At 46.1% G+C, this 26,568-nt stretch overlaps 1 long non-coding RNA gene across 1 annotated transcript; it reads right to left on the reverse strand.

Annotated features, from left to right (window-relative positions):
• Window positions 1-17,999: 17,999 nt before the first annotated feature.
• On the reverse strand, window positions 18,000-22,022 carry LOC138774734 (uncharacterized). Its single transcript, XR_011360370.1, has 6 exons — window positions 21,972-22,022; window positions 21,553-21,603; window positions 21,264-21,296; window positions 20,939-20,986; window positions 20,737-20,819; window positions 18,000-18,485 (listed from the first exon to the last, which is right to left on the reverse strand). It is a non-coding gene; the product is annotated as an uncharacterized lncRNA (long non-coding RNA).
• Window positions 22,023-26,568: the final 4,546 nt, after the last annotated feature.

A 26,568-nucleotide genomic window follows, 5' to 3' on the forward strand; every position in this document is an offset into this window, starting at 1 on the left:
CAGCCGGAAGCAATCAATGTGCCTATCACATCAATCTATGCTGCATATCTATGCAGCATAGATCTGAATGAGAGATCAGTGCACTTCTACTAGAAGTCCCCCAGTGGGGCTTCTAGTATAAATGTAAAAGAAAAAAAAAAAGTGATGTTGTCAATAAAAACCCCCGCCCCTAATAAAAGTGTGAATCACCCCCCTTTTCCCATGTTATAAATAAAAATAAATAAATAAACATGTTTTGTATCACCGCATGCGTAATCGCCCAATATTAATTAATCACATTCCTGATCTTGCACGGTAAAGTGCAAAATTGTGCATTATTGGTCGCATCAAATCCAGAAAAATTGTAATAAAAAGCGATCAAAAAGTCGCATATTGGCAAGCAAGGTACCGATAGAAGGAACACATCATGGCGCAACAAATGACACCTCACACCTCAGCCCCATAGACCAAAGGATAAAAGCGCTATAAGCATGGGAATGGAGCGATTTTAAGGAACATATATTTGTTATACAATGGTTTGAATTTTTTACAGGCCATCAGATACAATGAAAGTTATACACGTTACCTATTGTTGTAATCGTAACAACTTGAGGAACATATATAACAAGTCAGTTTTAGCCCAGGATGAACGGTGTAAAAACAAAAATCCCCCAAATAAAAGAAATGCGTTTTTTTTTCTCAATTTCACCACACATTGAATTTATTTCTGGTTTCGCAGTGTACTTTATAAAAAATTTAGCCTGTCTTTGCAAAGTACAATTAGTGGCGCAAAAAATAAGGGCTCATGTGGGTTTCTACGTGAAAAAATGCAAGTGCTATGGCCTTTTAAGCACAAGGAGGAAAAAACGAAAACGCAAAAATTTAAATTGGCCTGGTTCTCTAAGGGTTAATAAAAAAAGGTTTTTTTTTTTTTTCACATACATTTATCAGAAACCCCCTGGGGGACTTCTATATACACAGCACTGATCTTCCATTGAGATCAATGCTGTGTATATAATAGATCCATCAGATCAGTGTTCTATTATACTGGCATGCTGCAGACCACATACATAGATTGCCGAGACAGGATGGGCATCATTCCGACGCTGAGTCCCGGCCGGCTCAGTATGAGAGATCTCCCCTCTGCAATCACATCACAGGGGGGGAGATCCCGCCACTAGACACCAGGGATAGGGGCCAAGCACTATTCAAATGCAGCTGTTAGCTTTGACAGCTGCATTTGAATAGTTAAATAGCCAGCAGTGGTGATCGGCCACACCGGCTAATACCCACGGCCCCCAGCTGCACATAGCAACTGGGGGCCGCAGGCTGCAGAGAGTTCTCACGTAGGGCTCTCTGCTTCCCCCTTAATGGCCACATGACGGGTATACCCGCCATGCGTTATTAAGGGGTTAAAATTGTCCTTTAAGGACTGAGGCAATTTTCTTTTTTGCGCTATCATTTTGTCCTCTTTGTGTCCTCCTAGCGCTTGCATTTTTTTTACCTACAGACCCACATGAGCCCTTATTTTTTTGTGACACTAATTGTACTTTGCAATGACAGACTTAGTTTTCCATAAAATATGCTGCGAAACAAAAAAAAAATTATCTGTGCAGTGAAATGGAAAAAAACTTGCAATTATTTTTATTTTGAGGGGTTTTGTGATTACACCATTTGCCCTATGGTAAAACATGTTTTCTGTGTTCCCCCAAACCGCTTGTACCTTCAAATAGCTGAAGGTCAAAGGTCAAAGATCTGTCCTGCGGTTTGTTTGGCAGGTGATGCAATTATTGTGCTAAAAAGCTACTTTTAAACTGGCAGCCCCGTGCCCTACGGGAGTGGCCTAGATTGTGTATGCATTAGGCTGGCACACCCTATCTGTCCCTCCTCCCCGCCCTCCTCATCATTAGGAATGCTCCAGGCAGATTGCCTCCTATTCATCAGCTGTGAGAGGGCGGCACATGGGCTGGATCATTAAGACATCTGTGCAAATGTTCAGCATGGAGAAAATGTTCTCGGGCATTCCTAATGATGAAGAGGGTGGGGAGGAGGGACGAAGGGGTGGTGCAAAGTTAGGGCACAGATACTCCCGTAGGGCTCGGGGCTGCCAGTTTGTTTTTTAGCACAATAAGTGCATCACCTGCCAAACGGATCGTGGGACAGATCTTGGATTAAAAGCAGCTATCTGAAGGTACACATGATTTGGGGGGGGGGGGGGCAGATTGTGGGTACAGAGTCGCTCTTAACCAAGTCACAATTTTGAAAAACTGTGAGCTCTTCCTGCAAAATGCTCTCAATGCAAGTTACTCTTAAATGAAGGTACCACTGTACTTCCCATCTTTTTACTTTTGTATTCAGGAAGATTGTGTAAAGCGATGCGCAGTGTGTACAGAGGATAGAAGAAGTAGTGAGTTGAATTAAGAGAGCGAGCAGCAGGCATTGGTGCAGAGTAAGTTGTCTAACCTGGGGGGCTCAGGACCATGCCAGTTCCTCTTAGTCACCATACGTAACACCCATAGTATCTACCTTACCCTGAGGGACACCTCTTCTGTGGCCTTCAAAAACTAATCTAGTGTCAGGTCTTTACCTCATCTCAGAGGGTAACAGTTTTCAAGGACCTCCCAGCCGTCTGTGGCTTAGTGACCTCTGGTCGGGCTCATACCACGTCTACCACTGGGAGTCCACCGATGTGATTTCTCTCTGTCACCCCAGGGGGGTGAACTACCTCAGGACACTCACTGTCCCCACATGGATTAACCCTTTGCCATCTGCTGTTACCTTGTTTTCCTTGAAACTGTACCTGGTTGAAGAACTGTGCTTCCATGCATGTGGATGATTTTCTGTTAAACAAAGTTACCATAATATTATACCCCTCTCTGCTTTCTTTGTCTTCCTCCCTGTGACCTGACATAACACACACCTGCAGAACACCACTCTACCATCAGCCAGGCACTTTAGTTAGGGGTGCCCCAGGGGAGGACTAGGGGGACTACCATCATCATCTCTTGGACTGATATTGAACATGGTGTAATTATACGAAAGAGACAGCAGGTGGCCCCAGCTGGCTGTATTCCTTACGTCATACAGGTTCCTATATTGCATCGCAGGTGGCGCTATCTGGCAGTATTCCTTACATCACACAGGTTCCTATATTACTTAGCAGGTGGCTCTATCTGGCTGTATTCCTTACATCACACAGGTTCCTATATTACACCGCAGGTGGCGCTATCTGGCAGTATTCCTTACATCACACAGGTTCCTATATTACACAGCAGCTGCTCCTCTTGCTGGGCCCAGTGGCGTTGTGGAGTCAGAGTCGGAGCTAGTTTTGGCTAAAGTCGGAGTCGGAGTTGGAGTTGGAAAAAAATGTACCGACTCCGATTCCAGCTTTAAAAAAATCTTTCAAAAATTTAGAATTGAGTTTTGATATAAATTTTATAAGTTTTGCTCATCAATATATATTATGAGCAACATTCTAATAGGTCACTGAGCTATTGTTTCTGAGCTGGAAGAGGCCATTGTGTGGGGGGAGATCTGTGCTGTTCTCTTCCTGGATGCTAGATGACTGTATATGAGCAGCCGTGTAATATGGAGATATCCTGTGTAATATAGAGGAGGAGGAGACATAAGTAGTGTAGCAGTAACATCTGTCCTGTGGTGTTTTCTCTATTGGAGAAGATTGTGTGTTTTTCTTCAGTGTTCCATGGCTGCAGCTGTGTGTGTGTGTGTGTATGTGTGTGTCTGTATGTGTGTGTGTGTGCGCTATGGCTGCAGCAGGCTGTGTGTATGAGTGTGTGTGTGCTATGGCTGCAGAAAGCTATGTGTGTATGCTATGGCTGTAGCAGGCTGTGTGTGCTCATGCGTGCCCCCACAGTGCCCCTCAACATCGCTATGTGTGACCCCTCTATATCACTATGGCTGACCCCTCTGTATCACAGGTATCTGGCATTGTTAGCAGTGTTTCTTTGTGTATGGTGAATATTTAGTTAGAAACATAGAAGACTGTCAGCAGGAAAAGACCACTTGCTCCATCTAGTCTAGTTGTGAGTAGTTCAGGACATGGAGGCTGGAGACTGGCTGCATCCACTGCACACACAGGAGAAGCTGCTTTATACCCAGTATTCCTTTATTCACTCAGAAGTTGCACCATGATCATGTAGGACATTAGGGAGAAGTTGCTGAGCCAGTGTGATAATAACTCCCCTGGTATCTGACCGGCCATTTATGAAGGAGCAGGAGTTGGAGTCGGGAGTCGGAATCGGTCCTGATAAAATTCAGGAGTCAGAGTTGGAGTCGGTCCTGATAAGATTCAGGGCCATTTCGAAGGAAGTATTGTGCTATCTGGTGTAATCCAAGCCAGGGTCTATTTATCCTTGTTACACCTAGTCGCTGACTAGAGTGCATCCCGGCCAGCTGTACTGATTCCCCTGGATATAATAGCTCTGCATAGAGCTGTGCTTAGTGCACAACCAACTAAGGTGAGTGTGCAGTTACAGGCACCTTGTCTGCACTGTTTGTCTGACCTACTTTATACCAGGGCTGTAAACTCGGAGCTAGTTTTGGGTGGAGTTGGAGTCATGAAAAATGTACCCACTCCGACTCCAGCTTTTAAAAAATCTTTATAAGTTTTGCTCATCAATATATTTTATGAGCAACATTCTAATAGGACACTGCCCCTATTAGATAAGGGTGAAAAAGTTGTCGGTCACTATTTGGCAGTTTGTTTCTGAGCTTAAAGAGTCCATTGTTTGGGGGGAGATCTGTGCTGTTCTCTTCCTGGATGTTGGATGATTGTATATGAGCAGCAGTGTAATGAAAAGGAGGAGGAGAAGCCATAAACCATAAGTAGTGTAGACTGTGTGTTTGTGCGCTATGACTGCAGTAGATTATGTGTGTGTGCTATGGCTACAAGTTTATTAGGTATGCATTAAAAGTACATCTAGTACCAATATTTACATTGAAAGATTCTCCAAACAACATAAGGCCATATCAGAGAGCTAAAAGTCAGTCTGTCTCGTCGTGTCTAGGAACCATCTGTCTAATGTCCACAGATATCAATTCCAAAGTTCAAACACTCACAGAAATTTCTGACAGCTCTCGACCAATTCATAAATGCCAATGCACAACAATATGTATCGTGCTCCTAGTGGTCCAAAACCATAATGTCCAGTTGGAGCCAGGAGACTGTTAGACCATATTTCCCATTAAACCATCTCGCCCAACGCGTTTCAGTAACACCGTACGTTACGTCATCAGGGGCCGTAGGGTAAAGGGTCAGTATAAGTAAGGGTACATAGATCATGTCACATAACAAAAACAATATTCATAGGCATGTTTAATACGCCAATAGGTAATGTGACAGCAATTAATTGTTAATGTTGCCGCCTACTGTACTCACTGTGCCCCCATATAAGCGACCCTCGGGATGATGTCTCACGTGATAATTCTACACATGTGGACACTGTGTGATATAGAGGGATAGTATCAATGCATGCAGTCATGTAACCTCAAGTTACTCAATATATGTGTACTGTCATACTAAATCCCCTATTAGGGTCTATCGAGACACAGGTTGGTATGTGTAACCGTTTAACCTATGAGCAAATCATTAGACTAGAGCCAAAATCTAGAACGGAGCTAAAAGTTTGCAAGAAACCAAATGGAAGGCCGTAACCTGTTACTTACAGTATGCGTGCAGCTTGGAGGTGTGCTCCTGACATCTGCTTTGGCAGAGTGCCGGGAGTGCCGCCAGCCGCCAACTCTTGTAGCTGCTGCACGGCCCGGCGCGTCTGACGTCACACGTACCAAAGGCGCGCGCTGGAGACTTGTCCCTCCCCCTGCACGCCCCGAGAGATAACATGGTGCTCGTGGGAGCGCCAATTCTAGATGTAGCAGGCAAAGTTAAGGGCTTCATTAAGCCCGTGAGGTGTGATGGTCTGCAGGGTATAAATCCATCTTGTTTCTTCTGGAGTAATGTTTTATCCATGTCTCCCCCTCGAGGGGATGGATTGAGGCTTTCTATGGCTATGAATTTGAACGTATCATTGTTACCTCCATGGTGTTCGCTGGCGTGTATAGCTAGAGGAGTATCCCGTTTGTTCCTTATATCCCCTAGATGTTCTAAGATACGTTTTCTCCACTCCCTTATAGTTTTGCCCACATACTGTTTCCCACACTAACAAGTAGCCAAATAGATCACAGCTTTGGAGCTGCAGTTAATAAAGGAGCTAATTTTGTAGGTCTTGGATGTTTGGCTACTTCTGAATGTCTTAGTTTTGAGCACAGTAGGACAGGCCCTGCAGTGTCCACAGCTGTATGTACCTGCACCCTGTTGTGTATGTAACCATGTTTTGGGTTTTTCAACAGGTGGTAGATGGCTTTGTGTCACCTTATCACCTAAACTCCCTTCCGGTAGGTGATTAAAGGATAATCTCCTATGACTTCGCTCAAATCCGGATCCATTTTAACCCCTTAGCGACCCATGACGTATCTAATACGTCATGGCGCCGCGGGGGGTGTTCAGAGCGGGGTCCCGCCGGGACCCCGCTCTGAACGGCGCTGATCCCGGCTGACACGTGCAGCCGGGCAGTGCCTCTGTTAGCCGGCGCGGGTCCCGTTGCCGCGCCGGCTAATTAAGCACTTCAATGCAGCTGTCAAACCTGACAGCTGCATTGAAGTGCTTTATGCACAACATCCCTGGTGTCTAGTGGGTCGGATCCGTTCTTTTGCCCGTGCCGGGCCTCAGCGTCGGAATGACGCTGATCCCGGCTCGGCAGTAGATTGCTATGGCCTGCAGCAGGCCATAGCAATCTATGACCGATCTCATGGATCTTTGCTGTGTATATACACAGCATTGATCTCTATGAGAGATCAGTGCTGTCTATATACAAGCCCCCCAGGGGGGCTTCTAGTCCATGTAAAAAAAAAAGTAAAAAAGTGTTTTTATTAATAAAAAATCCCCTCCCCTAATAAAAGTCCAAATCACCCCCCTTTTTCCCATTTTATAAATATAAATTAATAAATAAATAAATAAACATATTTAGTATCGCCGCGCGTGTAATCGCCCGAACTATTAATTAATCACATTCCTGATCTCGCACGGTAAACGGCGTAAGCGCAAAAAAATTCCAAAGTGCAAAATTGCGCATTTTTGGTCGCATCAAATCCAGAAAAAATGTAATAAAAAGCGATCAAAAAGTCGTATATGCGCAATCAAGTTACCGGTAGAAAGAACGCATCATGGCGCAAAAACTGACACCTCACACAGCCCCATAGACCAAAGGATAAAAGCGCTATAAGCCTGGGAATGGAGCGATTTTAAGTGACATATATTTGTTAACAACGGTTTGAATTGTTTACAGGCCATCCGATACAATATAAGTTATACATGTTATATATCATAGTAATCGTAACGACTTGAGGAACATGCATAACAAGTCATTTTTGCCATAGGGGGAACGGCGTAAATGCAAAACTCCCCGAAATCAAAACAAATTCGTTTTTTTTTTTTCAATTTGACAGCGCAAATGATTTTTTTCCGGTTTCACAACATATTTTATGGAAAAATTATGCCTGTTATTGCAAAGTACAATTGGTTTCGCAAAAAATAAGCGCTCATATAAGTCTCTAGGTTAAAAAAAATGCAAGCGCTATGGACATAAAATGGAAAAAGCAAAAGCGCAAAAACGAAAATTGGCTTGGACCTTAAGAGGTTAAGGATGTTCCAATGTTTTCTAAAGATTTCCCTGATTGGTCCAGATTCACTATCATAAGTTTCTATAATACGCATAAGCCCCTTGGATTCTTCTCTCTTCCTGGGGTTCAGTAGCTCCTCCCTCTGTTTATTTTGGGCTAGATGGAAGGCATCCCTTAATGTATAGTCCGGGTATCCCCTTTCCCTGAATCTGTCCCTAAGGTCTTTAGCTTGCTTAAGGAAATCATCCTCCGCCGAACAATTTCTTCTAATACGGAGGTATTGTCCCCTAGGGATTCCCCTCTTGAGGGGTGCTGGGTGACAACTTTCCCACTATAGAAGGCTATTCGTAGCCGTCTTTTTCCTAAAGATGGTCGTCTCAAGATACCCCTGTGTGATTTTCGTGATCTTAACGTCCAGGAACGTCAGGGAGAGCTCATCGATTTCATAAGTGAATCTCAATCCTATCTTCTTATTATTCAGTAGATCGATAAAACGGGAGAACTCTGCTCTGGTCCCTTCCCACAGGATGAAAATATCATCAATGAAACGTGACCAATGTCAGTGTCAGAGGCCTCTGTATCTGATGATGACAGGTCCGTTTCCTGCTCCCTACTCTTCTTTTGTTTTTCCAAAACTGTATAGGCTCTGTTCTCTCTGAAATCCTGGAGATCCCTGGAGAATTGAGCGTGCTTCCTTTCCTTCAGATGGTATTGGTAGTGTTCAACTGATGATTTCAGTTGGTCCTCCTTGTTAGCAAATTCCGGGTCACTACTAAATTTTAGCACAATCTCCTTTAGTTCCGCAAATTTTTTACTAGCTACCTCTAAGTTAGTTTTTTCTTCTTCTAGGAGAAAAGCCAGTGTTCATGTTCATTGCCTATACAAGAAAAACTGGCCCCTACATCGCCATACTTGCCTTTGGTAATTCTCTTAATGCCAACCCCTTACACTTGAGGTTCACATTGGAGTGGAATACCTAAAGCATTTCCTTTATAGACTTAACTTTAGTTGGCAATATACACGAACAGACAGTGAGTACCAACACGTATCACAAGCCCATAGCTGGCAATACTATTGTTAGCCCAATCATGCCATCCACCGCGCACAATTAAAGCTGAACCACTAGGGGAAATCACAAGAGCAAATCGTAATTGCTCTGGTGAGGGGATGTGGCTACAAGAAAAACGCCAAGTGTTGGACGGATTGTCCGAACGTGGCTATAAAAATGGATGATAGATCGTGCTGAGAAGAGGGTAGCTGGATGCACACGTGACACTAAATAGGGGAACTTCTTGGTCATTCTTCTGCTAAATTCCCCTCTTTGTTGACTGGTTGTCAGGCCAGGCTGTGAAGGCCTCATCCCCTGGAGCAGCAGGAGAAGGATACAGGTAGAATATGAAGCGATAGAGGAGACTGACAAAAAGCTCAACAACTGGAGAACGTCCGGCAGATGAGGAGCGGGCGTGACGTCCCTGAGGATCAGGTGGGGACAGAGATGGCTGAGCCGCAGGTATCACCTCATACATAGACCCACATTAGATTTCCACTGTGGTTATTGGTGTGGAAATGGCACAGATTTTCCCTTTGACAAATAATCCCACAAGATTTCTGCTGCACTTAATCCCTCCTTGACTGTAGTGCTGCAAAAAAATTTTGAAAAAAAAAAAGATACGAAGATGGTAAATAAAGATATTGGGGGAGATTTATAAAACCTTATGAGGAACTATATGTTCCTATAGTGCACGGAGCGCTGAGGATGAGAAGGATTCTTGCTTTCATCCTCAGCACCGTTTCCGGGATATGAGGAGATTAATCCGTATGCTAACAAGTTGTTTTGGTGCACAGTCCAGCCCGCTCTGCTGATATTCATTAGGGGGTGGGGGGGGGGGGAGCGGCCAGGGGGCAGATCAGTACATGTTGGAGCTGTAGCCCCACCCCCAGTGCACGAAAACAACTTATAACACAGGGATTTAACTCCTAATATCACAGAAATTGTGCTGAGGATGAATGGAAGAAACGTAACTTCATCCTCAGCGCCCTGTGTGAGAGACAGTGGCGTAGCTATAGGGGTCGCAGCGGTCGCCATGGCGACAGGGCCCCGCGCGGCCCCCCTTGCCACTTGTCTCTGAGCATTCCGAGAAGCTGCAGCCGCGCAGCTTCTCGGAATGCACAGATCGCTTTGATGTTCCGCCCGCACAGTGAGCGGGCGGAACATTAAAGCGATCAGAATACATGAGCAGGACCTGTCAGTGTCCTACTCCTGTATTCCCTCCCATAGGCTGCCGGCACTTCATACCAGCAGCCTATGGGACGCCGGGACATGAACTCTCCGGCAGGCGTGATGATGTGACCTTATCACGCCTGCCGGAAGTCCCGTCCCTGTGGCTCGCAAGATGGAGCCAGAAGAGGAGGAAGAGCTGCTGCCTGCAGCCACACAGGTGAGTATGATGTTTGTTTTTTTAGGGGCACCTCTGGGGGCATTATTAGTTCATGGGGGCACCTCTGGGGGCATTATTAGTTCATGGGGGGCACCTCTGGGGGCCTTATTAGTACATAGGGGCACCTCTGGGGGCATTATTAACTCATCGGGGCACCTCTGGGGGCATTATTAGTATATGGAGGCACCTCTGTGGGCATTATTAGTTCATGGGGGCTTCTCTGGGTGCATTATTAGTATATGGGGGCACCTCTGGGGGCATTATTAGTTCATGGGGGCATCTCTGTGGGCATTATTAGTATATGGGGACACCTCTGGGGGCATTATTAGTTCATAGGGGGCACCTCTGGGGGCATAATAAGTTCATGGGGGCACCTCTGGGGGCATTATTAGTTCATAGGGGGCACCTCTGAGGGCTTTATTAGTATATGGGGGCACCTCTGGGGGCATTATTAGTATATGGGGGCCACCTCTGGGGGCATTATTAGTATATGGGGGCACCTCTGTGGGCATTATTAGTTCATGGGGGCTTCTCTGGGTGCATTATTAGTATATGGGGGCACCTCTGGGGGCATTATTAGTTTATAGGGGGCACCTCTGCGGGCATTATTAGTTCATGGTGGCATCTCTGGGGGCATTATTAGTATATGGGGACACCTCTGGGGGCATTATTAGTTCATAGGGGGCACCTCTGGGGGCATTATTAGTTTATGGGGGCACCTCTGGGGGCATTATTAGTTCATTGGGGGCACCTCTGGGGGCACTATTAGTATATGGGGGAACCTCTGGGGGCAATATTAACTCATGGGGGCACCTCTGGGGGCATTATTAGTATATGGGGGCACCTCTGGGGGCATTATTAGTTCATGGGGGCTTCTCTGGGGGCATTATTAGTATATGGGGGCACCTCTGGGGGCATTATTAGTTCATAGGGGCACCTCTAGGGGCATTATTAGTTCATGGGGGCACCTCTAGGGGCATTATCAGTATATGGGGGCACCTCTGGGGGCATTATTAGTTCATAGGGGGCACCTCTGGGGGCATTATTTGTTCATGGGGGCACCTCTGGGGGCATTATTAGTATATGGGGGCACCTCTGGGGGCATTATTAGTTCATGAGGGCACCTCTGGGGGCATTATTAGTATATGGGGGCACCTCTGGGGGCATTATTAGTTCATGAGGGCGCCTCTGGGGGCATTATTAGTATATGGGGCATCTCTGGGGGCATAAGTTCATGGGGGCACCTCTGGGGGCATTATTAGTTCATGGAGGCACCTCTGGAGGCATTATTAGTATATGGGGGCACCTCTGGGGGCATTATTAGTATATGGGGGCATTATTAGTATATGGGGGCACCTCTGGGGGCATTATTAGTTCATTGGGGGCACCTCTGGGGGCATTATTAGTTTATGGGGGCACCTCTGGGGCATTATTAGTTCATGGGGGCACCTCTGGGGGCATTATTAGCATTTGGGGGCACCTCTGGGGTCATTATTAGTTCATAGGGGGCACCTCTGGGGGCATTATTAGTTCATAGGGGCACCTCTGGGGGCATTATTAGTATATGGGGGCACCTCTGGGGGCATTATTAATATATGTGGGCACCTCTGGGGGCATTTTTAGTATATGTGGGCACCTCTGGGGGCATTATTAGTATATGGGGGCACCTCTCGGGGCATTAGTTCATGGGGGCACCTCTGGGGGCATTATTAGTTCATGGAGGCACCTCTGGGGGCATTATTAGTATATGGGGGCACCTCTGGGGGCATTATTAGTATATAGGGGCACCTCTGGGGGCAATGTTAGTATATGAAGGGACCTCTGGGGGCATTATTAGCTCATAAGGGCACCTCTGGGGGCATTATTAGTTCATGGGGGCACCTCTGGGGGCATTATTAGTATATCGGGGCACCTATGGGGGCATTAATAGCTCATGGGGGCACCTCTGGGGGCATTATTAGTTCATGGGGGGGACTTCTGGGGGCATTATTAGCTCATGGGGGCATCTCTGGGGGCATTATTAGCTCATGGGGGCACCTCTGGGGGCATTATTAGCTCATGGGGGCATCTCTGGGGGTATTATTAGCTCATGGGGGCACCTCTGGGAGCATTATTAGCTCATGGGGGCACAGCAGGGAATCCTACATACAGGGGGCATAGCAGGGGATCCTACATACAGGGGGCATCCCAAACAGCGCAGTTACTTTGGGAGCCTACAGGAGGGAGAAAGGGAAGGAAGTTGCTATAAATGTGCGGAGCCTAAATTGCTTGTCTCGCAGGTTCTGAAAAGATGAAATGTATCTGGAAGGAATCATCATGGAGGTCTGGGCCGGATGGAGAGGAAAAGGGAAAGTGACGCCTCAGATCAAAGAAGACGTCACCTGTGAGTCCCTGTATGACACTTTTCTTATTTTGTAGAACATCATTTAGTAGGGGTGCCCCGAGGTGACAGCTACTACATTATCTGTACTCAGAGATATCACTGTTATCTGTGGTGTTACATAGGACTGCAGGTGATATCAGGTGACTTCTCCAGGTTGCAGAAGTTCAAACTTCATTGTTTCCAACTGGCAGTTTATGATGAGAGTTGTAGTTTTTCAGCTGGAGAGTCAAAGATTGGAATACAATGATTAGACAATGAAACAGTACAGTCCATTAATTATAGGGGGAAGTAGTGCAGTACATGAGGTGGAGGCAGTGACAGTGCATTAGAACATGGTGGCACATTAGAGTAATTGGATATAACGTTAGATATGACTTGCCTGATCGGGTGAGAATGGGGGGCCCCAAGCTAACATTTTGCACCAGGACCCATCAGCCTTTAGTTACGCCCCTGGTGAGAGATATCACCAGTAGTAATAGTTTCCCTTTAACATTGCAGTACAAAGTGTATAACACTGTCATTAGTTCTGTAGGTGTTCAATGGATGACAGATTCGCTTTAAAGGAATTATCTAGGATTAGAAAAACATTCTTCCACAAATAGCGACATACGTGTCCTCAGGTTGTGTGTGGTATCACAACTCAGTTCCATTGACTTCAGTGGATCTGAGCTGCAATTCCATAAACAAACTGAGGACAGGAGTGGTGCTGTTTTTATAGGAATACGGTCATGTTTTACCAATCCTGGATAACCTCTTTAAGGTTTTTAGTCTGGTTTTGCCAAACAAATAAAGGTTGTTCTGGAGACGCAAAAATACCCCCCTTAATTTACTAATACATTGCTTTAATAAAGTTACATTACTTTGTAAGATAACTTTATGAAAATAAATGTATGTATTTTGGTAGCAAATAGTCGACCATTTATTCATACATTTCCAGCAGGAATAAAAGGAGTGACACAATGCAGAGCGCTCAGAAGAGACGCTCCACAATTGCTTTCAGGAATATAAGTTTTTCCTAAACCAGACATGTCAGGAGAGCTGACCGATCCTCCAGATCCTCTGATCAGTGCTTTACTCTTTCATATAGTCGGCAGTGTGATAACTTGTGTACAAATGATTCTGACTAGTGACGTAACTACCAGGGTCGCAGCAGTCGCCGCTGCGACCCGGCCCGCCACAAGGGCCCCCCCTCATCAATCACTCTTGTGACCGCAAGCAACATTGTGTTGCTTGCGGTCACAAGAGGCCGTCTCCGTCTGCCTCGCATCATGCGCTGCTGCCGGGGGTGTCGCGTCCTATCCCCGGCAGCGTGCGCATCATAGAGTTCCCTGTGTGCCTGTTACCTCCCGCACAGGGAGCGCACATTAGAGACGCTCCCTGTGCTGGAGGTCTCAGCACAGGGAACTCTATGATGCGCACGCTACCGGGGATAGGACGCGACACCCCCGGCAGCAGCGCATGATGCGGGGGCAGACGGAGGCTGAAGAAGAAGATCGCCGGGGGAGCGCATTGTTAGGTGAGTTGTGTGTGTATTTTTTATTTGTTTTCATAAAGGTAATAGGGGGCTATCTATAGGAGGGGGAGAGGGGGACATTTATAAAGGGGGGGGAGGTGGCCATCTATAAAGGGGGACAAGAGAGGGGACCATCTATAAGGGGGGGAGGGGACCATCTATAAGGGGGGGGGGGACCATCTATAAGGGGGGGGGGAGAGGGGGATCATCTATAAGGGGGGGGAGAGGGGGACCATCTATAAGGGGGGAAGAGGGGGACCATCTATAAGGGGGGAAGAGGGGGACCATCTATAAGGTAGGGAGAGGGGGACCATCTATAAGGTAGGGAGAGGGGGACCATCTATAAGGGGGGAGAGGGGGACCATCTATAAGGGGGGGAGAGGGGGACCATCTATAAGGGGGGGGAGAGTGGGCCATCTATAAGGAGGGGTCCATCTATAGCAGGGGGGGGGGAGGGGCCATCTATAGGAGAGGGGGCTATCTATAGGGGGGCAATATATATAAGGGGGGGAAGGGGCCATCTATAAGGTAGGCATATATAAGGGGGGGAAGGGGGCATCTATAAGGGGGAGAGGGGGCAATCTATAAGGGGGGCAACATAGGGGGAGAGGGGGCCATCTATAAGGGGGTATACACAGAGGGGACATCTATAAGGAGGCTACATAGTAGGAGGCATATACTATAAGGGGGGATACACAGAGGAGGACCATCTATCAGGGCTCCAGATGGCGACCAAAATGGTCGCCAATGCGACTAACATCTTGCAAATGGCGCCCAGATTTATTAATCTGGGTGCCATTTGCGACTGGCCCCGGCGGCGGCTGTCTCTTTAAGGACTTCCGCCTACCGCACGCTGCACAGAAGCACGTGGCGCCTCTGCGGCCGTCCGTCCAATGAATGACGGACGTGCTGGATGACGTGTGCAGGGACACGCTTCTCCAGTGACGTCATCCAGCACGTCCGTCATTCATTGGACGGACGGCCGCAGAGGCGCCACACTCCTCCAGCGCCTCTCACCAGCACCGTCTCCTGAATCCTGCCTGCCCAGCCGACCAGATAACCTGAACGTATGTGTTGCCATCACCAACTTGTGGGTTTACATAACTACAGCTCCCATTAAGCCCTAGCAGTCTTCAAGAGCCTTGCGGGAGCTGTAATGGAGGACCGATGACCCTGCTTTCCGGTAGCTCAGTGAAGCATAACCCATGTAGATTGTATCCACATGCCACTCATGACCCTGGAAAAGCTGGGTGAAGTCAGCAAGGAGCCTGTGTAGGTTATCTGTCGTTCAGGGCTCTAGGAAAGCTGGATGACAGCCCTTGTGGGAGCTGTAATGGAGGACGTAGGGCCCTATTAAACGGGACAATTATCGTGCAAATTATCGTTATATTGTTCGAATTTAAGCGATCATCATTTTGTGTAAATGCAGCAACAATCAGACGACCAATAAGAAATCATTCATCGTTCTTTTGGTGCTGACGGCAAAATCATTGTTAAACTTCACTGTAAGAGTCATATGCGATGAAGCGATTTTTAACGATTGCAAATGAGACGGTGAACGATTTCAGGTTAACGATAAATGATCTTGTTTGCCATTGTTTAAAAAAAAATCACTTTGTCTAATATGTCCCTTACTGGTGTTCATCCAGCTTTCCAAGCGTTCAGAGCAGCTTATCCCAATGCGATGTGTCTACCTGCATCTAGAGCTGCCATTCAGGACTCCCGGAAAGCTGTGGGGACATGTAGAGCAGTGAACCACTATCATCAGTGTCTGTATATATAGACTGCACAGTACCACTTCCCTCAGTGTCTGTATGTATATACACTGCACAGTACCACTTCCCTTAGTGTCTGTATGTATATACACTGCACAGTACCACTTCCCTCAGTGTCTGTATGTATATACACTGCACAGTACCACTTCCCTCAGTGTCTGTATGTATATACACTGCACAGTACCACTTCCCTCAGTGTCTGTATGTATATACACTGCACAGTACCACTTCCCTCAGTGTCTGTATGTATATACACTGCACAGTACCACTTTCCTCAGTGTCTGTATGTATATACACTGCACAGTACCACTTCCCTCAGTGTCTGTATGTATATACTCTGCACAGTACCACTTCCCTCAGTGTCTGTATGTATATACACTGCACAGTACCACTTCCCTCAGTGTGTGTGTATGTATACACTGCAAGTTGCAAGTTTCCATGTTTACCGTTTTCAAACTAAGAAAAGAAAGGATCTAAAGGAGGAGGATGCTGCCGTGGCCTCTGCACACAGTAAGTCCCATTTAACATAACATTAATTTTACATGTTTTAAAATGTTGGCGGCCAAATATTCTATTTGGCGCCTAAATTTTTCAGGTTAGGAGCCAATGACTCCTAGGTAAATTTTTTAGTCTGGAGCCCTGTCTATAAGGAGGCTACATATAGGGCATAAACTATAAGGGGGTCACATAGAGTCAGCCTACCCACTAAATGAGGGCATAAAGGGGCCAATAAAAATGTGCAGTTTGTAGAGAGATGAGGATGGTGTCAGTGTGAGGAGCCTAATATGTCTGTCTGGCAGATTCTGTGGATTCATGGCTCGGAGAAGTTCATGATGGCCCAGGACGGATGGAGAAGAAGATGAAAAGGGAAGAACTCCGATCAGAGAAGACGTCCCCTGTAAGTCACCGGATATAACTGCACTGTAATGTATATGGTGTAAAGAGCCTGTGTGGAGCTGCGTCCACCTCTATATGACTGGATGCGGTGATACGTGTACAGTGGATGTTATTCAGTAGCAGCGGTGGTGTTAGTAGGTGGTGGTAATAGTCAGTAGCAGCGGTGGTGTTAGTCAGTATGTGGTGGTGTTAGTAGCAGCGATGGTGTTAGTCAGTATGTGGCAGTGTTAGTCAGTAGCAGCGGTGGTGTTAGTCAGTATGTGGCGGTGTTAGTCAGTAGCAGCGGTGGTGTTAGTCTGTATGTGGCGGTGTTAGTCAGTAGCAGCGGTGGTGTTAGTCTGTATGTGGTGGAATTATTTGTTACTTGTTATCTGGTACTGTGTTTTATTGGTCTTAGTATACAGGATTTGGTCAGTAACAATATGACGGTAATATGTATGGTGATAATATTTCTCTTCCTATCTTCCTTATATGCTGGTGTTATTGGTAATATCTGTCTCGATGTATGTGTATATATATATATATATATATATATATATATATATATATATATATATACACCAATAGCATCACTTGGTCGAGGAAGGGGGGGGGGCCCAAGTTGACCTTTCGCACCAGGGCCCAGGAGTCATTAGCTACGCCCGATTCTGACCAATGTATGGCGGTATTATTGTCTGTATTGTTCTTTGTGTAGCGGTAATGGATACTTGTCACCTGTGCCTGATCATGTGACTTGGTGTTTCCATGGTCCACTGTTATTTTCCTTCTTATGACCATAGTGTAGTTCTCATGTTTAAGCAGGTATCGAAGACTGTCATAAAGTAAAGCCAGAGTGCTGTGACATGCGTTGTGTACTGCAATAGGAGGTAACCCCCCCCCCCCCCCCCCTACACACCTAATGGGGAAATTGCCTAACTACCGGGGGCATCTACTTATGAGGGGGGATTAACCTACTGCACTTCTGCCCCTTCATTCCAGCAATCAGTAAGGGTCTCAGCACCTTTTCCCCACCCACACAATCTTCTAGCGTGTCACTATGACATATCAGAAGTTTGTCCAAATAATAGGAAACCTTTAAAAATGTTAAATAAAAAATATAAGAAAACTGCCCACTTGATGAAAATGTAACTCACCCCCTTTTTCCCATTTTTCAAATAAAAATGTAACTAAAAACAGCCAGACTTGGTATCACCATGTGCGGAATGATCCGGACACTACCTGGAAGTAAAGACACAGACACAAAGATGTAACTGGGCAAAAAAAGATATTTTATTTCAAGTTATAGGGAGAGTAATTTTACATGTATGACTGTGGGGGCTGTGAGGCTGAGATGATCCTGAGGAAGGCAAAAACCCCTAAGAGGGAAGAGTCAATTGTCCTCAAGGGGAAAAATTCCTTCCCGACCCCAAATGTGGCGATCAGAGCAAGTCCCAGGATCACAGCCGCTATCTATGTGTAGTGCATGTTTATGTGTATATATATATATATATGTGTGTGTGTGTGTGTGTGTGTAGTCGTCATGTGTCTGTGAGGTGCGATACTTACCAGGCCTGTAGCGGAGAGTTCAGGGATAATAGCGCTGTGGTAAGATCACTGGTGTCAATGGCCCCAGGGCTACAACAAGCAGCTATTATTCCTGAACTCTCCAGGTGCCAGATGGGAAATACTCACCGGCTGCTCCTGGGGTGTAGAGGGTCATCAGGAGGTGGTGGTTTCTGATGCCAGCCGGATATTGGAGGATGCCCAGTCAAGTTCTAATGGATGTTAATTTGCCTACGGATGCTACAGACACCTCCTCCAGACTCCTACAGATGTTTAAAGGAGTCTTCTCCCCCTTTTTCTGATGTTATAGGGGGCCTCCTCCTTTTCCCCATTGGAGGCAAATGAACCCCAATGATGTGAATGGCGCCTTATTTGCCTCTAGGTGTTACAGTGGTTATCTGGGGAGCTGAACAGGCATTTCCTTTCCTCTCTCACCGGCATCTCACTTCCAGTTTGGTGACATCTCATCCCGACAACTTCTGACCTGGTATAGGTGGCGGCTGAGGTGGGAGATCAGGTACTATGGTGTGATAACCACATGTGGGTGAAACCAGTCCCACCGGTAGTGGCCAATATATGCATAATGATGGAATATCATGTGTACATTGGCTACCACTGGTTTCACCCACATGTGACAATCGATGCCCAGTACCTGCCCCACTATCTCAGCCCGCCGCCTTTATGCCAAGTCAGATAGTGTAGAATGAGAAGACATCAAACCGGAGGAGAGACAAAAGGAAAGATAATGCCTTCTAGCTCCCTAGCTAACTTATCTAAGGGCGCCTCCTCCAGACCCCTCTAGGTGTTCTTAGAGTCTAGTCCTCCTATTTTTGATGGTAAAGGGGGCTCCTCCTTCCCCCATGTGAGGCAAATAAACCCACCTGATGTTACGGGCCCCTAATTTGCCTCTAGATGTTAAAAGGGGTTATCTGGGGAGCTGAAAAGATATTTCCACCATTACCAGCATCTCACTTCCAGTTCGGACTCATCTCATTCCAACATCTTCTGACCTGGCAAAGGTCTGAGACAGTAGATCAGGTACTATGGTGTGATCGCCAAATATGGGTGAAACTCACCGCCAGCAGTGGTCAATGTACGCGCAATGTTGTGATGACATCGGCAACATTGTTTGTATATTGGCCGCCACTGGTTTCACCCACATGCAACAATCGCAACAAAGTACCTGCCCCACTGTCTCAGGCCGCCTCCGTTTTGCTAGGTAAGAAGATGATGGTGTGAGAGGAGACCAAACCAGAAGTGAGAAGCCGGTGAGGAAGGAAATGCCTTTTTAGTTACTTAGATAACCCCTTTAAGGACACCTCCTCCAGACCCCTCTAGGTGTTGTGAGTGTCTACTCCTCCTATCTCTGATGGTAAAAGGGGGCTCCTCCTCCCCCATGTGTGGTAAATATATCCTCCGGATGTTATGGGCGCCCCATTTACCACTTGATGTTAAAAGGGGTTATCTGGGGAGCTGAAAAGATATTTCCACCATTACCAGCATCTCACTTCCAGTTGGGACTCATCTCATCCCAACATCTTCTGACCTGGCAAAGGTCTGAGACAGTAGATCAGGTACTATGGTGTGATCAACACATGTGGGTGAAACTCGCCGCCAGCAGTGGTCAATGTACGCGCAATGTTGTGATGACAGCGGCAACATTGTTTGTACATTGGCCGCCACTGGTTTCACCTGCATGCACCAATCACAACAAAGTACCTGCCCCACTGTCTCAGGCCGCCTCCGTTTTGCCAGATAAGAAGATGATGGTGCGAGAGTAGACCAAACCAGAAGTGAGACACCGGCGAGGAAGGAAATGCCTTTTTAGTTGCCTAGATAACCCCTGTAAGGGCACCTCCTCCAGACCCTCTAGGTGTTCTTAGAGTCTAGTCCTCCTATTTTTGGTGGTAAAAGGGGGCTCCTCCTTCCCCCTTGTGAGGCAAATAAATCCTCCAGATGTAACTGGCCCCTAATTTGCCTCTAGATGTTAAAAGGGGTTATCTGGGGAGCTGAAAAGATATTTCCACCATTACCAGCATCTCACTTCCAGTTCGGACTCACCTCATTCCAACATCTTCTGACCTGGCAAAGGTCTGAGACAGTAGATCAGGTACTATGGTGTGATCACCACATGTGGGTGAAACTTGCTGCCAGCAGTGGTCAATGTACGGGCAATGTTGTGATGACATCGGCAACATTGTTTGTACATTGGCCGCCACTGGTTTTACCCGCATGCGACAATCACAACAAAGTACCTGTCCCACTGTCTCAGGCCGCCTCCGTTTTGCCAGGTGAGAAGATGATGGTGTGAGAGGAGACCAAACCAGAAGTGAGACACTGGCGAGGAAGGAAATGCCTTTTTAGTTACCTAGATAACCCCTTTAAGGGCACCTCCTCCAGACCCCTCTAGGTGTTGTGAGTGTCTACTCCTCCTATCTCTGATGGTAAAAGGGGGCTCCTCCTCCCCCATGTGTGGTAAATGTATCCTCCGGATGTTATTGGCGTACCATTTACCACTTGATGTTCCGGACGCCTCCTCCTCCAGACAGCTCCAGATGGTCGGGTGTCTTCTCCTCACTCTGGCGGCGCTGTGTTACCTAGATAGGATATATAACAAGCAATGTGTTAATAATGACAGGTTACATATATAGGCTCCATATGAATATACAGTCAGAATAAAAGTGATCTGAGGTGTGATGGGATTTTGGGTACTCACCTTTACTCCTCCTTGGTGGCGCAGCAGCAGCAGAACAGCGCCCGCAGTCTATAAGGGAAGGAGAAAAACCAGCATGACTTTCCTGAGATCAGACCCGTCAGCAGTGATGGGGAATAGACATTACACTGGAGAGAGGGGACTCAGTGCTATCCTAGTGGGTGAGATACAGGCGGCACCATGTCACTTGTATGTCTGTATTATGTACATGAGGCCTTTCATGGTTATTATATGTGACTGGTAATATAATATATAGTGATGACATGAGGATATACAGTGCAGCGATAGAGTTGTGTTATCATGTAAATGTATCATCCCATATATTTACCTGGATAAGATGGATCTCCTCCTGCTGCTGCTTCTGCCGAGGAGAAATGACCAAGAAATGAAGGGAAATCAATGGTTAGTGTAAGGAAACCAGAATTTCTGAGCACATTATATAGAAACAATGCTCTTTTACCAGCCCTATTCACACCTGCAGTAATATACTATTCACCATTACCCACAATAGAAATTAGATCCCACCTCCAAATAGAGCGCCCCCCGTCCTCTCTCTATATACAGCATGATAAATAACAATTCCTTGCTTCACAATGTTATAGGTTTTGTTTCATTACCTGGGGATCTCCACGGCCGTCCCTTCGTCCTCCTCGTCCTCCTCTTCTTCTCTGTGTATAGAACGTAAACCATCTCATATATAAATATATTGTTATATTACACATTAAATATTTTATTGTAAAGAAGGTGATTGCAATAGTAATGTAGTGAGCTGTACACTGCTCTATACAATGACCATATAGTACTGTATATTGCAGGTACAGCCAGCTAAAGTATAAAGTGTACGGGGGACCTTAACAACTAAGTCCCAGTGTCAGCAGTTTGTAATGTGAATAAATGCTGTTAAAATAAATAGAAAAATATGATTCTATGTCTAACTAGAGCGCCCCCTATCCTGCCCTCCCACTGCTCTTCTCTTTATACAGGATGGGAAAAAAATAAACGTGTATTCACAATACTATAAGCTTTGAGCCCTCACCTGGGGATGTCGTCAGCCACGTCCTCTTCCTCGTCGACGTCGATTTCACTGTATAGAGAACATACACCAGCTTGTATATATATATATATATATATATATATATATATATATATATATACACTCACCGGCCACTTTATTAGGTACACCTGTCCAACTGCACGTTACCACTTAATTTCTAATCAGCCAATCACATGGCGGCAACTCAGTGCATTAGGCATGTAGACATGGTCAAAACAATCTCCTGCAGTTCAAACCGAGCATCAGTATGGGGAAGAAAGGTGATTTGAGTGCCTTTGAACGTGGCATGGTTGTTGGTGCCAGAAGGGCTGGTTTGAGTATTTCAGAAACTGCTGATCTACTGGGATTTTCACGCACAACCATCTCTAGGGTTTACAGAGAATGGTCCGAAAAAGAAAAAACATCCAGTGAGTGGCAGTTCTGTGGGCGGAAATGCCTTGTTGATGCCAGAGGTCAGAGGAGAATGGGCAGACTGGTTCGAGCTGATAGAAAGGCAACAGTGACTTAAATAGCCAACCGTTACAGCCAAGGTAGGCAGAAGAGCATCTCTGAACGTACAGTACGTCCAACTTTGAGGCAGATGGGCTACAAGCAGCAGAAGACCACACCGGGTGCCACTCCTTTCAGCTAAGAACAGGAAACTGAGGCTACAATTTGCACAAGCTCATCGAAATTGGACAGTAGAAGATTGGAAAAACGTTGCCTGGTCTGATGAGTCTCAATTTTTGCTGCGACATTCGGATGGTAGGGTCAGAATTTGGCATCAACAACATGAAAGCATGGATCCATCCTGCCTTGTATCAACGGTTCAGGCTGGTGGTGGTGGTGTCATGGTGTGGGGAATATTTTCTTGGCACTCTTTGGGCCCCTTGGTACCAATTGAGCATCGTTGCAACGCCACAGCCTACCTGAGTATTGTTGCTGACCATGTCCATCCCTTTATGACAACAATGTACCCAACATCTGATGGCTACTTTCAGCAGGATAATGCGCCATGTCATAAAGCTAGAATCATCTCAGACTGGTTTCTTGAACATGACAATGAGTTCACTGTACTCAAATGGCCTCCACAGTCACCAGATCTCAATCCAATAGAGCATCTTTGGGATGTGGTGGAACGGGAGATTCACATCATGGATGTGCAGCCGACAAATCTGCGGCAACTGTGTGATGCCATCATGTCAATATGGACCAAAATCTCTGAGGAATGCTTCCAGCACCTTGTTGTATCTATGCCACGAAGAATTGAGGCAGTTCTGAAGGCAAAAGGGGGTCCAACCCGTTACTAGCATGGTGTACCTAATAAAGTGGCCGGTGAGTGTATATATATATATATATATATATATATATATATATATATATATATATATATATATATATATATACACACACACATTCTGTCTTCCTGTCGCTCCTCTCTCTATACAGTATAGTAAAAAAAAAAAAAACTTGTATTCACAATTCTATAAGCTTTGAGCCCTTACCTGGGGATGTCCGCAGCCGCGCCATCTTCCTCGTCGTCGTCGATTTCACTGTGAACATACACCAGCTTGTATGTATATATATATATATATATATATATATATATATATATATATATACACACACACACATATACACATCCTGTCTTCCTGCTGCTCCTCTCTCTATACAGGATGGTAAAAAAAATAAACATGTATTTACAATGCAATAAGCTTTAAACCCTCACCTGGAAAAGTCCGCAGCCTCGTCCGCCTCCTCCTCTTCGTCAGTCTCACTGTATATAGAACATAAACCAGCTTGTGTATATAAATATATATAGACATTTATTAAGACCGGAGTAAATCCAGCAGGACCTGTACCTACCACAAGGCAGCTGCAGAAATCTACAAGTGCTCCGCAGCAGGTATAGAAATCTACAAGTGCTCCGCAGCAGGTATAGAAATCTACAAGTGCTCCGCAGCAGGTGTAGGTTTCTGCCCTGATTTTTCCCTGTTTTTCGGCATAAACCAGGATAAATTAGTAGCAGATGGAGGCCACAGCTTTTTGTGCCCCTTTCTCAATGTGCTCAGGGCTGCACATATATAAATCTGCCCCATAGTTTTTGGGGATATGGGAATATAAATATTTGAGTTTTTGGCGCGGAACATAGATATAAATGGAGTTATATAATCAATCTATATCATGGAGATGGATGATTATATCTCCGCTGCTTCTTCATACTTACACGATGGTCTCCAGGCTCGGGATCCAACCGTGAAGCGGGTACTTGTCGTCTCTGTAATAGAGAACATAGGGTTGGTTAAGTTGATGATTGTTACTTTGTCCCATTTGAAACTTTCAGAAAATGTTATTTATTGTGATATTTCAATAAGAACATGAAATCCATCAGGATATTTATTAACCCCTTATTATCACTGCCAGTTTTCCCCTTAAGGGGATGTGCACATTGAGGAATAGGCGAGGAATTTAAAGCGGGATCCGCTCTTAGGGTGTGTTCACTCTTCAGAATCTGCACGGATAATCTCCAGTGGATTCCGCCGCTCGCCCCTGCTCGCACACGTGTGCCTCTCCACCTGTCCCATTCTATGGTCGGGCGGATTCCGACATCTGCCCAAAGCATTGACATGCCAATTCTTTGGGCGGATGGCGGAATCCCCCCGACCATAGAATGGAGTCAATGGAAATGGAGGAGGAGATGCGGGCAGTGGAATCCGTGGCAGGTTATCCGTGCGGATTCCATAATGTGAGCACACCCTAAATTTCCGCTTGAAATTCTTCCCATAAAATTTAAATAGAGCAATTCCATTGTGTTCAATGGTATTTCTGCTCTGTTGTTCACACAGCAGAATTTTCTGCCGCGCATCCGCCTTCCGACAAAGAATTGACTTGTCAATTTTTTGGGCCGATTCCAGCAGGGGAATCCTATAGAAGTCATGGGGTTTGAATTCTGCTTGAATTCCGCTTGAATTCTGCTCCTATTCTGCCAGAGCTGAATAGATGAATTTCAAGCAGAAAACTTTCCTCTTCAATTCCTCGCTGGTAACCCGCCTCGGATTAGGCCACTTGCGCTGGAACACATCTCCACCCATGCCATAGACTCTGTTCTATGTTCGGTTATATTCCGCCATCCACCCGAAGAATTGACAAGTCAATTCTTTGGGTGGACAGCGGAATCCGTCCGACCATAAAATGGAGTCTATGGCAAGGGCAGAAATGTGTGCGAGCGGGGGCGAAAACTATTGTAAAAATAATTTATTAGATTTTTTTGCTATTTTCGTGTAGTGTAATTACCTGAATATCCATTGGGTGTCCATCACGGCCATCTTCCACCTATTACATAATAATAAAAATAATAATTGCATATTATAAAGGGGATATTAGTCTGTCCTCCAAGTGCTGCATGTTGGGGGAAGTTTTATAGAAACATGTACATTGGAAATCCACTGGCCCAGATTTATTAGATGATCTGACTATAAATGCGCTGTTAGCACTGGGGATTTGGGTTGGAATATTTTTGTGACAATTTTGCACAAAATCTATGCAAAAAAAACTCAGTATAAAGTACAATATGTGAGTTCACCTTAAAAAAAAGTTTTCTTACTTTTTTATATTAAAGCAAAGGACATTTTTTAAAATACCCAAGGGGATGTTGCTAGGCATCAGATCCCTCCGGTGTACCTGTAAGTGTCTTAAAGGTGTGGCTTAACCTGTAAAGTGCCACTGCTTCCCTAGCTCCAAGCCCCCCATTAGCCTTTCCCCTATCAGCGTGACTGATTGTTTTGGCTTGGCCGTCAGTCAGGATGATAGAGGAGACTTATGCTAGGTTTACATGGAACAATAATTCGCCTGATCGTACGATTAACGATGTCGGAGTAACAGGTTTTTTTTCATAACGATCAGCATTTAGACGGTACGATATATCGTACGAAAATTCGTTTTGCGATTGTTTTAAGATCGCTTAAGCCCGCCTGCAGCCCGTCCTCCGCCCGCAGCCCGGCCCCCGCTCCTCCGCAGCCCGGCCCCGCATCCTACAGCCCCCTGCGACGGCCCGATTGCCCCCCCCCCCGCCGGCCGATCAGCACCCCTGCCGCCCCGATCGCCACCCCCACTGAAGAGGAGCACTGATTGGCTGAAGAGGAGCTGTTTGAAATTCCCGACTCCCTTCTTCAGCCAATCAATGCACGGCAGCACTAATTGGCTGAAGAGAAGCTGTTTGAAATTCCCTGCTCCCCTCTTCAGCCAATCAATGCACTGAAGAGGGGAGCCGGGAATTTTGAACACCCGCTACGCCGAGCAGGTAAGGTATGCTCGTGGTCGGGGTGGCGATCGAGCCGGCGGGGGTGGCGATCGAGCCGGCGCAGGGGGCTGTAGGATGTGGGGCCGGGCTGCGGAGGAACGGGGGCCGGGCTGTGGGCGGGCGGACTTTTGCGACGACCGTTTACACAAAGCGATCAGCGAAATTTTTGCGAACGACCAACGATGATTTGAGAACTTGTTCAAAGATCAAAATGAACGATTTCTCGCTCGTTGTTTGATCGTTCACTGCGTTTACACGTACGATTATCGTTCGAATTAGACCGTTATCGCGCAAATTTGC

The sequence above is a fragment of the Dendropsophus ebraccatus genome, unplaced genomic scaffold, assembly GCF_027789765.1.
Source record: "Dendropsophus ebraccatus isolate aDenEbr1 unplaced genomic scaffold, aDenEbr1.pat pat_scaffold_1062_ctg1, whole genome shotgun sequence".
NCBI lineage: Eukaryota > Metazoa > Chordata > Amphibia > Anura > Hylidae > Dendropsophus > Dendropsophus ebraccatus.